The 15,518-nt window shown below is 50.3% G+C and overlaps 1 long non-coding RNA gene across 2 annotated transcripts in view; it reads left to right on the top strand.

Annotated features, from left to right (window-relative positions):
• The window catches only part of LOC140687484 (uncharacterized), a 388,836-nt gene extending 373,545 nt beyond the window's left edge, over nucleotides 1–15,291 (top strand). Inside the window, exons 7-9 of one of the 2 annotated variants that reach the window (XR_012061878.1) lie at nucleotides 10,704–11,057; nucleotides 12,089–12,214; nucleotides 13,691–15,291. This is a non-coding gene — a long non-coding RNA (uncharacterized lncRNA). Of the gene's footprint in view, nucleotides 1–10,703; nucleotides 11,058–12,088; nucleotides 12,215–12,580; nucleotides 12,648–13,690 lie in introns of those variants that run through there. The other variant, XR_012061879.1, reaches the window with a different exon arrangement.
• Nucleotides 15,292–15,518: the final 227 nt, after the last annotated feature.

Raw genomic sequence — 15,518 nt, forward strand, 5'->3', positions numbered from 1 at the left:
AACGTTGCAGTTGGTCACTGGCAAAGGCTCTCCCGGCCATTTACCAAGGTGATACGGCTGCGGAGGAGCAAGACAAGTGGTGGGGCTCCTGGAGGAGCAGGCAAACCTGGGTTGTATGTTAGATCTCTAAGCAGGTCAAGTCTAAGCTGAGACCTATGAAATGGTGGGTCAGTGGGACACTGTGGAGAGTTCCCTTTGCCTCAAGCTGCAGGGAGAACGTAGGGGAACAAAAGAAAGTGGGATAATTTCCCAGGACTTGAAGACCAGCACGACTGGCGACCAGAGCCTGAGAGCAGGAGCTGGTGCAGGACGAGGCAGAGGTAAGAGCCTGCAGGATGTTTTCCCTGTGCCACCTCCCCGCCGTGACATCCCTGCCAAGATTCAACTAAGAGGTGTGCCCCTTGGACCATCTGAGTCCCCAGCACGTTCCCGGGGCAGGGCAGACTGTCGAGCACCGGCTGAACGAATGAAAGAATGAGTGCATGACACAGCTGAGTCCTTCAGTTCCCAGCATGCTTCTGCATCTCCTGTTGGAGAGCAGCTGTGAGAACCAGGCTCCGTGTGACCGGGGCCTCCGGAAGGAACCAGCCCAGCTGGCGCCGTGACTGGGACCCAGTGAGAGTGCTCTCTGACCTCTGACCTCCAGACTTGTCAGAGCATAAACTGGTGGTGGTTTAAGGTAGACAATGTAGGGTGACTTGTTACTGCAGCTGCAGGAGACTAGCACAGCGGGATGCTGACCTTGTTCTTTTCTGCCCAGGCTGGTGGGAGGCGCTGTGCTAACGTTGCTTTACTCTGCATTTCTGTCCTCACTCGAGGCCAAGCGCCTTTGTGCTGCGTGCTTATTAGACATCCCGGTTTTCTTGCCTGTGGATTCCGTGTTTAAATACTTGGCAGGCCTTTTTTGCCCTATCATTTTTTTAAATTATTCTTTTCTTCTTCTGAATATTCTGGATATCAGACATTGCCCCTGGTGCCTATTACAAATAACTTGCTCCCGATTTGTGCAATTGGCTTTCATCATTCAAATATTTAAAATCTTGTTGTAGTCAAATTTATTAATCTTTTTTTAATCAGAACTTTTTTTCCTATCCCAGTGAGATAGATATTATCCTATATTTTCCTTTTAAACATTTGCTTTTCACATGTAGGCCTCTAATCCATCTGGAATATATTTCTGTGTATGGTGTTATGTAGGAATCTAAATATATCTTTTTCCATATGTCCAGCCAGTTGACTCCACCCGGGTATTAAAGAGTCCGTCTCTTCCCACTGGTCTGAGACGCCCCTTCTCTCACACACGAATCTCCTGCATCTGTGTGATTTCTGCTGAGGTCAGCCCTGCCTGCTTCTTCCTCACCACTGTCATATCCATCTTGGCCCTTTACTCTGTGACGTGACTCTCAGCATCGGCTGTCGAGCTCTGTTAACTTCTGAGGTTTCATTTGGGACTGCACTGGATCCGTCCGTTCATCCGGGCAGAATTTCCACCTTCCTTGTATTACCTCACTTGCTTTCCTTTTCCGTCTCCTTGGCTGGTTCCTTCTTATCTCCCTGCCCTGCCTCTGAGCCTCAGCAGGTCCCAAGCCCCCATGCTTAGAACAGGCATCTCTCTCTCTCCGGCAGAATCCCAGGCCAGCGACTCCAGCATCCTTCTGAATCACCTGGAGGCTTACTAAACACAGATCTCAGGGCCCAGGCCTGGAACTTCTAGTTCAGTAGCTGTAAAGTTCCCCAGGTATCTGGGGCTGGGCCCAAGAATGCGCCCCCTAAAGGGCTCCCAGGTGGCGCTGATGCTGCGGGTCCTGGGACCACGCATTTAGAACCTGACCTCGCTGAGTGTCTGTTAAAGATGCCATCTCACACTGACTTTCAGCCTAGACTTCTGCCACCTCCTTCTCAGTTCCAGAATTTCCCGTGCAGCGGCCAGTGCGATCATCCAGTCATCACCCGAAGCTTGGAAGAGCCCACACCGGCACTCCTGATACCCCTCCTCCTACCCGACGTGCCCGGCCCAGGGTGTTGTCCACTTCCAGTGATGCAGCACACCCTCCTTCGGCGATCCTGACCCAAGCCTGGAGGCATCCCGGGCCTCACTCACCCCTACTCCGTGTACGATTCATTAGCAGCTCCCGCTGGCTCTACCTTCAGAACATGTGCAGCATTCGACCGGTTCTCGCCACCTTGGTCACAACTCCCTGGATGCCTGTCGTGGGGGTGGCAGCAGCAGCCTTCGACCTGGACCCGGTCTCCACCATGGCTCCCTTGTGGTTACTGACACAAGGAGCCAAATGAGCCAGTTAAACTTTTCGTTAGAGCATGCCACCTCTTTGTGTAAAAATCACCCAATGGGTTCTCGTCTCAGGAGTGATAAACGAAGTTCCTTACAACAGCCATCAGGAACCCCCAGCCTGCCTGCGCCGCACCTGCCTCGAATCTCACCCTTCCCCAAGACACACCTGCTCGTTACCTGCAGACGCCAAGCACACACCTTCTCATGGCATTCACATCACTGACCTTCTCCTGGGACCGTTTTCCCTGAATATTCTCCTCGCACACTCCCTCACCTCCCTGTCAGCTCTGCTCAGGTGTTGCATTTTCAGGATTCTTTATCGGAATGTCCTTCCAAGAATATTCTCCAACCCTCCATTCCAGGTCTCTTTTTCTTTGCTCCATCTTCCCTTCCATGCGGTTTATCCACGTCTGACATGCTGCACATTATGGAGTGGGCTCCGCTGGGCAGGAAGTTTGCTGGCCCTGTAGCACCTGGCCCCGAGCGCTGCTTAATACGTATTTGTTGAATGAATTAAAATGCTGAGTCGTTTGTCCCTGAACGTGGTGCACCTGGTAGTATACTTGGGTCTTCTTTTATTTCTTTATTAAAATTTTATTATATTCTCTAGAAAGGACTTTATTTTTTGACAGCTTTATTCCTAACTGTCTTTTAGGAGTTTTGGCTCTGTGAGCACCATTTTATACGTGGTGTGGTGTGGTGATGTTTCCTGCTGTTTAAGAATACAGCTTTTCATTTTTTTTTAACATTTTTTATTGATTTATAATCATTTTACAATGTTGTGTCAAATTCCAGTGTAGAGCACAGTTTTTCAGTTACACACGAACATACGTATGTTCACTGTCACAGCTCGCTTTCTTGATTGTCCGTGTGTCTGCCTCCCTTGTTCACCTTGTTTATTAGTTCCCGTGGCTTCACGTTGATTCTTTTGGCTTGCTCTTTGTGGGCAAATCATACCATCTGCCATGAATGACTGCCGACTTCTTGCTCTCCGGCTCCTTTCGTTTCTCTTTCTTCCCCTTGCCGTGCTGCACTGGCTCCGGCACCTGGTGTGATGCTGAGTGACGCAGTGACAATCAGCATCCTGGTTCCCGTCGGACTGTGAGGTGGGAACTAAGACCCAAGGCTCCGCGTCAGCCTGCCGCGCACGAGGGCCAGGTGCCACAGGTTGCTTTCAGTGGTGGCTGGGCCCCGTCCACGCAGATATTTAATCAACAGGTTGGAGTAAGACTGGGCACTGATGGAGCTGGCGTTCCGAGCCCCTGCCCGAGGTGACAGAGCCTGTCACCACATGGGAGCCCCGAGCCCAGGGATGGAGCCTGTTCTCTGCTTTTATAGCATGCACGGGTTTCCTTTCTTTCTTACAGGATCAGCTGTGTATTTAAAAGCACGTTTGTCGATTGTGTAGGAGAAGGATGTGAGACTATCTGCGCCGTCAGAAGTTCCAAATCAAAACAAAATCTCTTCTCTGCTCGTTAGAGTCACTCAGAAAATTAAAAAAAAAAGAAAAAACCCTATGCCCAGTTCACTGTCCACATGGACTTAGAATCCTTGATGGTGGGGCCAGGGTCTCAGTGTTTCAGAAACGCTCCCAGGGACACCAGGTGTGGCCATGTTTGCAAACCAGAGGTACACAACATCCCGGGTTCCACCCCGGACTCACTCACACAGAACCCCCAGGGGAGGACGCAGAACATCACTGCCTTAGGAGTGCATCAGGCGCTAAGCAGAGCTCGGGGCAGCCTCTGCCCTTGCCTGGGCCGCTGTCTCCCTGCCAGCCGGCGGGCGGCCGGAACCCACCTTGCAGAGACAGCACGCTCCCGTTACAGCTCAGACATGCTAGGTCACCCCTTGGTTGTTTGACCAAACAACCGAAAGGAACCCACAGTTACGGAGGTCCCTTGTTTCCCTGGGGGTCGGTCCTCCCAGCCGTCCTCTCACTCAGCGAACTTCCGTGGAGCTCTGCCTCCTCTGCGTTGCAACCTGCCCCTCACATTGTTTGCAGCAGATCTGCCTTGCCTAAGGACGGCTGAATTATTAATGTCTAACTCTCCGTATCTGAAGCCTCCACGTCCACAGCAGAAAAAAAATGGTTCAATTTCAAGTCAAGTTGGAATTTTTCAGGTATATATAGTAAAGAAAATGTCAGGAACCCATTCCCCTGTTTTCTGTGGCGATGCCTTCAGAGTTTTAATCCAGCAAATAACTCTGTTCTTTCTGGCTCTCACTGCCTGTGCACGGGGCAAGATAAAAGATAAATGGGCCTCATCAGTGGAGAGACAGCCCCAGGCGATGGCGGGGCGGCTGCTCTGACGCGAGCGCCTCGTCCTGTGCGCCGCTGTCCCAGGCACTCTGTCTGCAGTGACTGCTCTGCTGGAACCTGCCGTTTCCGAAGGGGAGCAGAGCACCCGCTTCACCCTCGCAGGTTCCGGAGGATGTGTGGAAACTCCCACCCACTGCCCGTAGCAGAGCCCCAGGGGTCAGGGAGCCTCATGGCTGCCGGGAGCCCTGGTGCTCGTCGGGGACCCGCGCTCCCACAGCGGAGCCGCCGCGCTGTGACCGTGAGCTGGCCGAGCCTGCAAGGCAGCCTGTTCTGTCTCTCCGCCCCACGATGGAACGTTGAGGAGCATGTCATGCTTCCAAGGAGACAGCACACGCCGCTCCTGCCACGCCGTCCGGTTCCCGCAGATGCGGCGAAAAGGCACATGCATGCTGCCCGAGCTGAGGCACAAAGCTCTGCCTGCAGGCGGTGAGGACGCCCACCACGTGCGGCTGGTCACCCCGGGGCTTGTCGTTTGCGGCTCATGGTCCGGGGAGTTGAATGTACAGAATACTCTTGGCCAAGATGGAGCACTCATCACCCACTGTTATCTTTCTCCACTTCCCAAATTTGTGTGATTATATCCCAAACTATATTTTAAAAGGGAAATATTGGTATCGGGGAAGCGTGCATCCACCTGTCTGAAACGTCAAAGCGCTCACACAAGATGTAGGACAGGAAAGACCCTCTCACCTGGGTGAAGGGCCAGAAGCGACGGAAGCGCCTGGTGGGGAAGGAGGACGTGGACTGCGGACTGCGCGCAGGGAACGGCAGCACCAGGCGCTCAGGGAGGCAGGAGGCTGGGGGCTGGGGGCTGGGGGCTGCGTGAGGAAGTAGATCCTATCAGAGAACCCCAAAGCAGGCTGGGGTCTGGTGAGTATCTCTGCCACACTCTTCACTTACAGACGAAGAAGCAGCGCTCCGGGAGTGCAAAGTCCCCACTGCCAGGATCCCTGGCCCAGGACCGGCCTCCTCAGAGCAGGCTGCTCACGGAGGCCAGTCCTAAGGCTGGGCGATACTGAGGCTCTGATGATGGCAACTCAGCTCCTCAACTCAGCTGCCACGCAGTGAAGTCCCACCACGACTCCGGTCCTGTCTGGGCACCGAGGGAGGAAGGGGACAGTCAGCCACAGGCTCTGTTCTCAGAATGCTCCTGGCTGTTCAGCGAGATGGAGAAGGCACAAGGAACACCATGCCCGCCCACAGGCACTGCCACGGTGGCGGCCACATGGATGGGGCGCCTCCTGCACATCCAAGGTGTCAGGGACGGCCTTTCTCCCGGGAGCCGCTGAGGAGCAATGTCGGGGCAACGGAGGTGTTCATCGTCCCGCTCAGCAGCTGTCAGAGGATGTGGAGCTGGAGGGCCACGCAGCGGAGACGGTCAGTCCTGACACTCCTGCTGCCCTGGGAGTGTGAGAAAGACTGGAGAGTGACCACGTGACCTGGGGAAGACGTCCCCGGAAACTGCCGCCCGGATCCCGAGATTCTGCAGTTTGCATCACCCTCGTTTTGTTCTTCATCTTGCTCACTCTATCGCCAGAAGCCCAAGTAGGACGTTTATGAAGACACACGCATAATTAATAGGGACAACTCACTAATTTACAAGCCAGCTAATCAATAATCAGGTTAATCTACTTAGGCATCTGAAGACCGCGGTGCACCTCTGTTTACTTTGCTGTGGAGCCGCTCTCCGCACCATCAGTCTTTTTGGTGGCTCTGAAGCTGACAGTGTTGGTCACCACGTCGGAAGCTGATAGATTAATTTCTGCGAACGTGATATTCTTCCAGTGTACAAATGGCGTGTTAATAGCCCACGACCAGATGATGGCATTTCCCATCGGGAGAAAAGATATCTTTCTCTCTCTTTCAAAATTTCTAATCAATCGTTTTGCTTTTTACTTGATCTGTTTAATTTCCTTGCTTGCTTTTAGGTATTCTGAGCATGAGGGGAAAAATTACTTGTTCTTAAAAAGAATGTGTTATTTAAATAATTTATTATAGCATCAAGAGGGCACTATGGAAAAAATAAACAAAGCACAGACGGAGGAGATTGGGTCCCTAGTCCCGGCGACCATCCTGTCAGTGGTGCTGTGCTGGAGGGGTTTCAGGGCAGACGCAGCTCAAGTGCCGATGGAAACCAGACAAGTGATGAAATGAATGAACGGGGCTGGGTGGTAGCAGGGCTGATGGACCAGCCCTTGGCTCTTCTCAATGAGGCCACCTCCTTGTGGCTCAGGTAGCCACTGTTCTAAAGATTTTGAAAGGTTTCCAACAGATGCCAAACCTCTCTCCGACAGAGTTCTCAGTTGTGGGCAACAGAATCCAATGGAGCTAGTTCAAGTAGAAGTGAATTTATTAAAGGACCCTGGGGAGCACGTCGCATTTCCAGCAAAACCAGGGGATCAAGTGGATTCTGCACAGCCACCATCAGGGGACCAACTCCCCCGCAGAACTCCGGGCTGCCTGGGCACTCACCGCCGCCCAGCGACGCGAGGGGCAGGAGACCGAGTGGCCACCACACCCGCACCTGCACACTTTTCCATCTACCAGGACTTGGAAGGCTGTCCGCTCACCAGCACCTAGGCCACCTGCAGCCCCAGCTACGCCAGACTCAGGAAAAGGTGCGTCTTTGCTGCCCGCGCTCTGCAGTGGGTTGGGAAGGGCTTGAAGTTGGCTTGAGTGGACTACCATCCAGTATTTGTCTCAACAACTAACGAAAACCAAAAGATAAACAAAATTAAGGCTGTGTTGTTGAAACTGTGCAGCCCGTGGGCCACAGGGGCCGCAGTTGCTGCTGTTCAATCATCCTTTGCAAGCAGGGGTCTTGCTTCATGCGTCGCAGTGCCCTGCACAGCCCCTGCCTGGGGCTGGCACCGGGAAGGCTCCTCCCCCGCCCCCTCCTGCAGGCCCTTCGCCCCGACGGTCTGGGCAGCTGGCCGTTCTCACCCGCCGCTTTGTTTTTGCACAGACGCCACCTCCAAAGCATGCCAAAGCTCTCCAACATATTTTTTATCCTAAATCAAGTCACACCAGTCAGAATGGCCATCATTCAAAAATCCACAAATGATAAATGCTGGAGAGAGGCTGTGGAGAAAAGGGAGCCCTCCCATACTGCTGGTGGGAATGCAGCTTGGTGCAGCCACTGTGGAAAACAGTATGGAGATTCCTCAAAAGACTAGGAATAGACTTCCCATGACCCAGGAATCCCGCTCTTGGGCATATATTCAGAAGGGACCCTACTTCAAAAAGACACCTGCGCCCCAATGTTCATAGCAGCACTATTTACAACAGCCAAGACATGGAGACAGCCTAAATGTCCATCAACAGATGACTGGATAAAGAAGATGTGGTATATTTATACAACAGAATACTACTCAGCCATAAAAACCGACAACGCCATTTGCAACAACATGGATGTTTCTGGAGAATGTCATTCTAAGTGAAGTAAGCCAGAAAGAGAAAGAAAAATACCATATGAGATCGCTTATATGTGGAATCTGAAAAAAAAACAAAAAAAACTTAAATACAAAACAGAAACAGACTCATATACATAGAATACAAACTTGTGGTTGCCAAGGGGGCGGGGGTTGGGAAGGGACAGACTGGGAGTTCGAAATTTGTAGATGCTGACAGGCATATGCAGAATAGATAAACAAGATTATACTGTGTAGCACAGGGAAATATATACAAGATCTTGTGGTAGCTCACAGTGAAAAAAAATGTGACAATGAATATATGTATGTTCATGTACAACTGAAAAATTGTGCTCTACACTGGAATTTGACACAACATTGTAAATGGACTGTAACTCAATTAAAAAATGTTAAAAAATAGTTACTGAGCTGACTCATTTTCGTGGCTATTCAGAAAATAATTTTGTCGCCATTACTGCTACATTTTGTGGCAACTAGAAGCAGGGGTAACCCACCTGGCCTGGTATTTGGTCAGGGGAGAGAGCCCGCTAGCATCCAGAATTTTCCTGATTCCAACCTGGCCTGGCTTTTGTTCACCTTTGTCACCCCAGGAAGGATCCTGGTGCCTCGAAAATCCTAGGTGCCCAGGAAACGTTGACAGATAGATGAAGGCGTGACTGAAGATGACTTATGGGCGCTGCATATAGACCCCCTCATCACCCCACAGCTTTCCCAGGATGGTCCCTTGGTCTCTCTTCTCAGGTTAGATGAAATGAGAATGCTGCAGGTTGATTATCCGGGCAGAAAGCTCACGTCCATTGCCTTGCTTCTAACTAGATCAGTTTCTCTGTCAACCCCCCATTTTTGCAGGAGGCAGAAAGTAAATCCCAGCGGGTTCGGGGTCCCCTGCCCTCCCCCCAACCTGTGTCTGGTCTGGGTCTTACAAGGAGCCGCCGAGCCACCGAATCCAGGAGAGGAGGGGCTGGGTTTTGTTGCCCGCACTCCACTGAGCTCTGAGGCTCAGCTCCCTTCCCACCTCTCAGGGACGATTTGTCGTGGCACAGCGAGACCCCAGTGTCGAGGCCGGCTGTGGTACGATCAGTGCCTCCAGAAGTCAAGGTAAACGGTCTGCTGCATCCCACAGCACAGCGAGGACACCCACGAATCCGAGGGACTGCCCAGGGCCCCCCAGCCTCAACCTGTCCGAGGCCATGTCTGAGCCACCCTGGTCAGTGGGCGTCCTCTGTGGTCATGACAGGTCCCCAGGTCCCACCTGACACTGGTGCAGGGTCCTCTGCGTTTAATCCCCAAAGTTGTCCTGTGATTTCTTTCATCCTTTGGATACAAGTCTTTGAAGGGTTGTGTGTCTTTATGTTTCATGGTGACTGTGGGAGTGGAATTGCTGAGGCCAGGAGTACGATAAGTTTAAATTAAGAAGCTTCCAAGTTATCTTTCTCAAGTGGTGGTGCCCTCTCATATCTCCACCTCAATAGTGAGTCTGTGGACCCGCCCGCTGGCCACATTCTGGGCGCTGGGACGCTGGCCCCGGGGCTGTCGGACAGAGGTGCTCTGTGTCAGGTCCGAGATGACCGCGCGGAGGAGTTCACACGTACCTCCTCCATCGGCGCTTCCCAGAGCGCGGGCCACGCACCACTGCTTTTTGCCGAAATGATTGTATTTGGTACTAAAAGTGCATGCAATGTGATGAGATCGCGCTGTGAGGAAGTCACCCCCTTTCAGTTCTCTGTGAACGTCCCCGATGCAGCTGGGAGACTGAACCGCTCCCTAACGTCTCTGTAACACTTGCTAATCTCCTTAAACAGTAAGCTTTTTACTGAGATAGTCATAGATTCGCGTGCAGTTATCAGGACTGATATGGAGAAATTCCACACACTCTTCACCTGGTTCCCCCAGTGGTGACATCTTGTGAAACTGTTGCCCACATTCAGAACCTGATCTCCCTTTGCAGCAAAGAGGGAGCGCTTTCTCAAGCTCAGAGTCTTCACTGTGTGGCTAGGATTTAATATGTGTTTTATTTGATGACACTTATTTTGAAGGGTTACATTCTATTTATAACACATACTGCTGGCTTTCCATTTACAATCAGAACAAAAGTTTTATTTCTAAGTAAATTGATTTAGGTTTAAAATTGAGTTATTTTCAAGAATATGCTACAGAAGTGATTAGTGCTAGCAGTATGCAGATGTGGAAAATCACAAAAATGGATGATAAGTAACTGAGTTCAGGGAAATGCTGATTCTGTGCTGGCAAACAGGAGTGGCCCCAGATCCTAGTTCTTCTGCATTGAGCAAGAACTATGGTCTGACACATCCAGAGCAAACCGACTCGTTCATTCACTCTGTTCATTCATGCAACAAATGTTTACTCTCCCTTGGAACTTAACTTCCCAACAGACCAATGGCTTCTTTAGAGCAGACCCAGGTCCATCCATCACCATGTCCTCAGGTGATGCTTCACGACAGGTGCTGTCATGGACCGCATACCTGTTTCCTCCAGGAATTCACAGTTAGAGCTCTGGTCCCAGTGGGGCGATGTTAGGAGGTGAGGCCTTTGGCAGGTGATGAAGTTTAGGTGAGCTCGTGCGGGCGGGGCCCCCATGATGGGATTAGTGCCCTTCTGAGAAGAGAAGGGGACACCTGCTTCCCTTTTTCACCAGGTGGGACCCAGCGGGAAGGAGACTTCTGCAGGCAAGGAAGCCGGCCCCCATCCAGAACTGAGTCTGCAGACTTCCAGCCTCCAGGGCTGTGAAAAATAAATGTCTGTTGTCTAAGCCCCTCATTCTACGGCGTTTTGTCATAGCAGCACGAGCTAGCTGAGACTGGAGCTAGGCGATGTGCTGCTGGGTGGTGGGTCCAGGACCACGCGCCCCTGTGCACAGGCAGAACCAGAGACCACCTGCCAACAGCAAGGACAGACAGAAAGGTTGCTGGACCCAATGACACCTCTTACGCCACAAAACCATCACATTCCTGACTCCTACACATTCCACCAGGCCCTGGCAGAACTGCAGGTGAGTGTTAACAAAACTGCTGGAAGCAGATGATTTCTTTGTCCATGGAATGTAAATGATAGGAACATATTCTCAGTTAATTTGATGAGGTTAGAACAACCCTGAAATGAAAACAAGATAACAGTGGAGCGAGGAAAGGGAAATTTGGCTAAATCTCACTTACGAATGAATGAATATGCAAAATGCATTATTAAAATACCCATCACCCAGTAAGTATTAAAATATGCAAAATGCACCCTGACCAGTGGACTTCACTCCAGAAGTGAGATCACGTCTGCGAGCGTCCTAGTGACAGGCTGGGGGAGAGCCGGGCTGCAGCTGCTGTCATGGCGCCAGAAAGGCCGTGAGGAAATTAGACGGAATTAGGCATCCACTCCTGATGAAGAGGGTCAGTAAAGCAGCAGCGGAGGTAAACTTCCTCAGTGTGTCAGAAGCCACTACCTCACAACGTCATCTGGATGGAGTCAGAGTGATTAACGTCAGGAAACCACAAGGGCCCCTGAGTCAACATTATGATATCGCTTTTTCCCGGTGATGTGAATGCATTAAACAAGAAAAATGTCAGATGTATAAATATTGTAGATATGTAGATAAGCTGACTTCATTAAAAAAAATCACTTTAAAAGGATTGGAATCAATAAGTAAGAATTTAGGAAGGTGGGCAAGTGTAAACTGTGTGTGTGTGTGCGTGCACGTCCCGGCCTGCCTGGCCGCCCTGGGTGAGTGCCGGGCCTGTTTCCAGCCAGACCTGCAGGAGGGGGCTTGGTGGTCGCCCCGTGGGGACAGCAGCTCCGGCTCTGGATGCAGGCAGGTCCCAGCTGGGACCCGCAGACCAGCGAGCCCTCTCTTCTCTGGAGAGATGGGAAAGGGCTCTGTGCTGTCCTCGTGCTTGTTTTTATTTTTGTGTTTGTTTTGGCTGTTGTGAGAAACTAAGATGCTCAACTCTTCCTCTGGGCAGGGGAGCTCTCTTCTCTTCCCCCAGGGTCTTGGGGAGAGGAGGAAGTGTTACGTTCTGCTTCACTTCTGCACAGATCCTAGGAGCCTGTGCCACGGTGCGAAGGGAGGAGGACCTACTGCAACTCGGCTCACGTCCTGGGATCTCACATGTGGCCTGGGAACGTGCCGGGGGTCCAGAGTGGGAGGTCGGTCCCGAGCAAGTAAGATCTTACAAGCTGCAACACGGAGCTAGTGTTAACCTGAGGGACGGGAAGGGGGGAGGCAGGGGTATGGATCCTGCAGTTAATTTACCATGTTGTGTTTTTGTTTCTGTTTCTCTTTACTTCTTATACACACACACACACACACAAACGCACAACATACAAACACACCGACGCCCCACACTTGCTGTCCCATGGCCTGGGACTCAAACTCCCCAGAGCTATAGACAAAGGTCTTCTTTTATCACTTAGATTGCAGCTTCAGTGCTTCCCCTCAAGTCGTGTTTTCTGACTGCCTTTTCTAGCAACCTCCCTGACACCAGCAGCAACCGCTAACCCAGCTCTCCCACTTCCTGTCTTTTGTAGACGGTACCCTGACACAGCAGCATCTGATCCAGCCACTTTCTTTCCTGGCTGCTTCATTGCAGCCGGGACACAGGCTGAGATGCAGTTTGGATCTTCAGCACCAAGGGCAGCGCCACCACGCTGGGTAGTCTGTAAATTTTGAATGAATGAACAGAATAGGCACATTTATGCATGTATCAATTCTACTCAGCATGTGCTGGGAAATTTAAAGAACACATAGAAGAAATCAGAAGTTTCTTTAGAAGGTGTTACTAGAAATCGATACAACTATAAAAGCAAGACACAACCTTTAACCAAAGTCCAAATCTTGACTGTAAAGCCCCCATTCTTCGTGGTGTCTCTTTCTTTAACCAGAGGACTCTGCCCGATGCCCATCTGCGTAATGGGACGTGAAGGTGGGCGTGTGTTGTTAACATTTAGTGCTAGTGTAGTCCTTCCATACGGATAGGGAACTTTGTTTCAAATTCTACTGATTAAGACGTCAGAAGGTGCGATTCTTGGGACAAAACAGCTGAATATATGATCAAATGTATTTGATAAAAGGCGAGGTGAGGAAAGTTTCTTGCATCACCTGACCATCAGCCTGGAGAGAGTTGCAGAGTTTTCGAGGGCGTAAATCAAAGCCTAAAAACGAAAGCCCCACATTCGAAGGATTACAGCAACAGTAAAGCGCTGTCACAGACACTCACGGTGTGTCGTGCACACCCTAAGCCACTTGTAGGTGTTGGTTCATTTAATCTCGATAATAACCCAGTAGGTCAACCCTGTTAACAGCTGCACTTTACAGGTGAGGAAATGAAAGCACCAGAATGTTCCATGACTCTGTCCAGGTCCCACAATGAGTCCGACGTGGACCTGAAGTTCAACCCCAGACACCCTGGCTCCACATTCTGCCTCAGCTGCAACACAGTGAGGTTCACCAGGACCTTCGGAATGGAGCAGACGAGGAAAGTTGTGAGGGATACGTTGAGAGCAGAAAAGTTGTTTGGGAAAGGCAAGGCAGCTCCCCCCCCCCCATCAAAACACCTGGATAAAGAGGGAAAGTGGAAAAGGGGTCTGCCATCTGGACACGACATTGATGTTTATCGTTAACCCCTGCATTTTTTGCAGATGTGCGTGGCTCTCAGGTACCATGGGGACAGAGCTCCCAAAAAGAAAGATTCATGACCCCTCATTCCTCGCCTGGACCGAAAAGCAGCCCCACAGCTAAAGCACGCCGAGCAGCCCCTCCGAGGACGTGAGGACTGCCAGGGGCTTCCCTTGGGAGTCGTTTGTAGTGTTGAAGGCGGTTCTTAGCCTTAAGATAAATTAAATAAATTAAAACTGAGGAAGTTTAATTTTAAGACATTTTAAGAAGAATTTTGGAAAGTCGGGTGCAGGAGTTGAAATTTGACTTGAAAGAGATAAAACTTGTATGTGTAGGAGTTTAATGAGAAATCGGTTATTCTAACCAGGGGATACATGATGCTGGACATGCCTCGGCATTGTGGTGGTTTGGGGACTTTCTTACAGACGTCGAATCTAGAAGCTGGAAGCAGCGTGAACAATGAACTGTTCATCTAGGAAGATCAAACTGATTTCTTCTGACTTTACACTAAGGTGCCACAGAAATGTGATTTATCAGGCTGTCAGTTTTGTTATTTCTGGAAGGCATTTCAAAACATCCTACAAGGATCAGAATTAATTTTGTAATAATGAGATCAGATCAGGATATATATCTGATATTTTGGATAACACTGCCCAGTGCTTTTGGTTATACAGTCAATTCTGCCTAGATATTAGCATGCTTTAGTAAGATCGCAGTGTCAATACATTTCACAGAATGTGTGTTTCTACACATTCTCAGCCCTGCTCCTCCGGTGTGGAATAATTTTCATCTCAGTGGGATATCAGCCATGAATTTGATTCCAAAACAAGTGGTGAAATCGAAACTTATTTCTCCCTTTTCCCCCCATTCTTTATTTCCTCTTTCTCTGCTAGAAAACTGCTTAAATCTTTTCTTTGGAAACACTTTTCCCAAGAGGTCTCATTTACTACTAAGGAAATTTAACTTAGTTTTAGAGCTGAAGGAAATGTCAACACGAGCAAGATTTTAATGATCATCTGGTTGCATTTAACATTCACCAAAAAAAGTCTCTTGTTTGGGAAGCTCACGATAATTGAAAATATATAATTTTTAAATTATGTATGTGCTGCTGATGCTGGTGCTGTGAGGATGAAAAGCAGACCACTGAAATGCTCTTCTTCCTACGCTGATGCTGGAAACATTTGAACGGCCAGATAGTCACGGGCGGCTGTGCGGTCCACGTGCAGAGGCCGCTTGCTCCGGCTGCCGGGGCTGGTCCCTCAGTGTGGCGAGCTGAGCACAAGCCTGAGTGTGGCCTCCAGGGGAAGCAGGCCTTAGGCTCCCTTCTGTTAGAAACAGTGTCACGTCATCTGCCTTGGCATCAAACACATGTGCTCACCCTTCTGGCAGGACCAGAAAAAATCAGTGCAAATAAGGAGGCCGTTCAGAACCACACTATCCCTGCAAGACAGGACCACGGCGGAAATTTCAAAAGACTTGTGATCCTAAATCTTGGCTTCTCGGGCCGAGTCGTTGTTACCACAGACCCAGCCTCCCTGAGCCTGTGACTCCCCTGTGACGTGGATGTGACTGGTTCACTGAGCTTGATGTTTGGTGCAATGGCATATGCTTAACCCATTGTAACTCATCCTATAATAATAAATAATAATACAGTTGTTGTGACTATGAACAACAGGCGAATAATCCTTTTCTACTCACACTCATTCACATTTACTGTGTGCCGGTGTCTTAGCTCAGACTGCTAGATCAGAACACCATAAGCCCGGTGGTTTTCCAACCCGACACTTGTTTCTCACAGTCTGGAGGCTGGAGGTCTGAGACCAGGGGGCCAGCCTGACCAGGTTCTGGTGC

This window comes from Vicugna pacos, chromosome 19 (genome assembly GCF_048564905.1).
Source record: "Vicugna pacos chromosome 19, VicPac4, whole genome shotgun sequence".
Lineage (NCBI taxonomy): Eukaryota > Metazoa > Chordata > Mammalia > Artiodactyla > Camelidae > Vicugna > Vicugna pacos.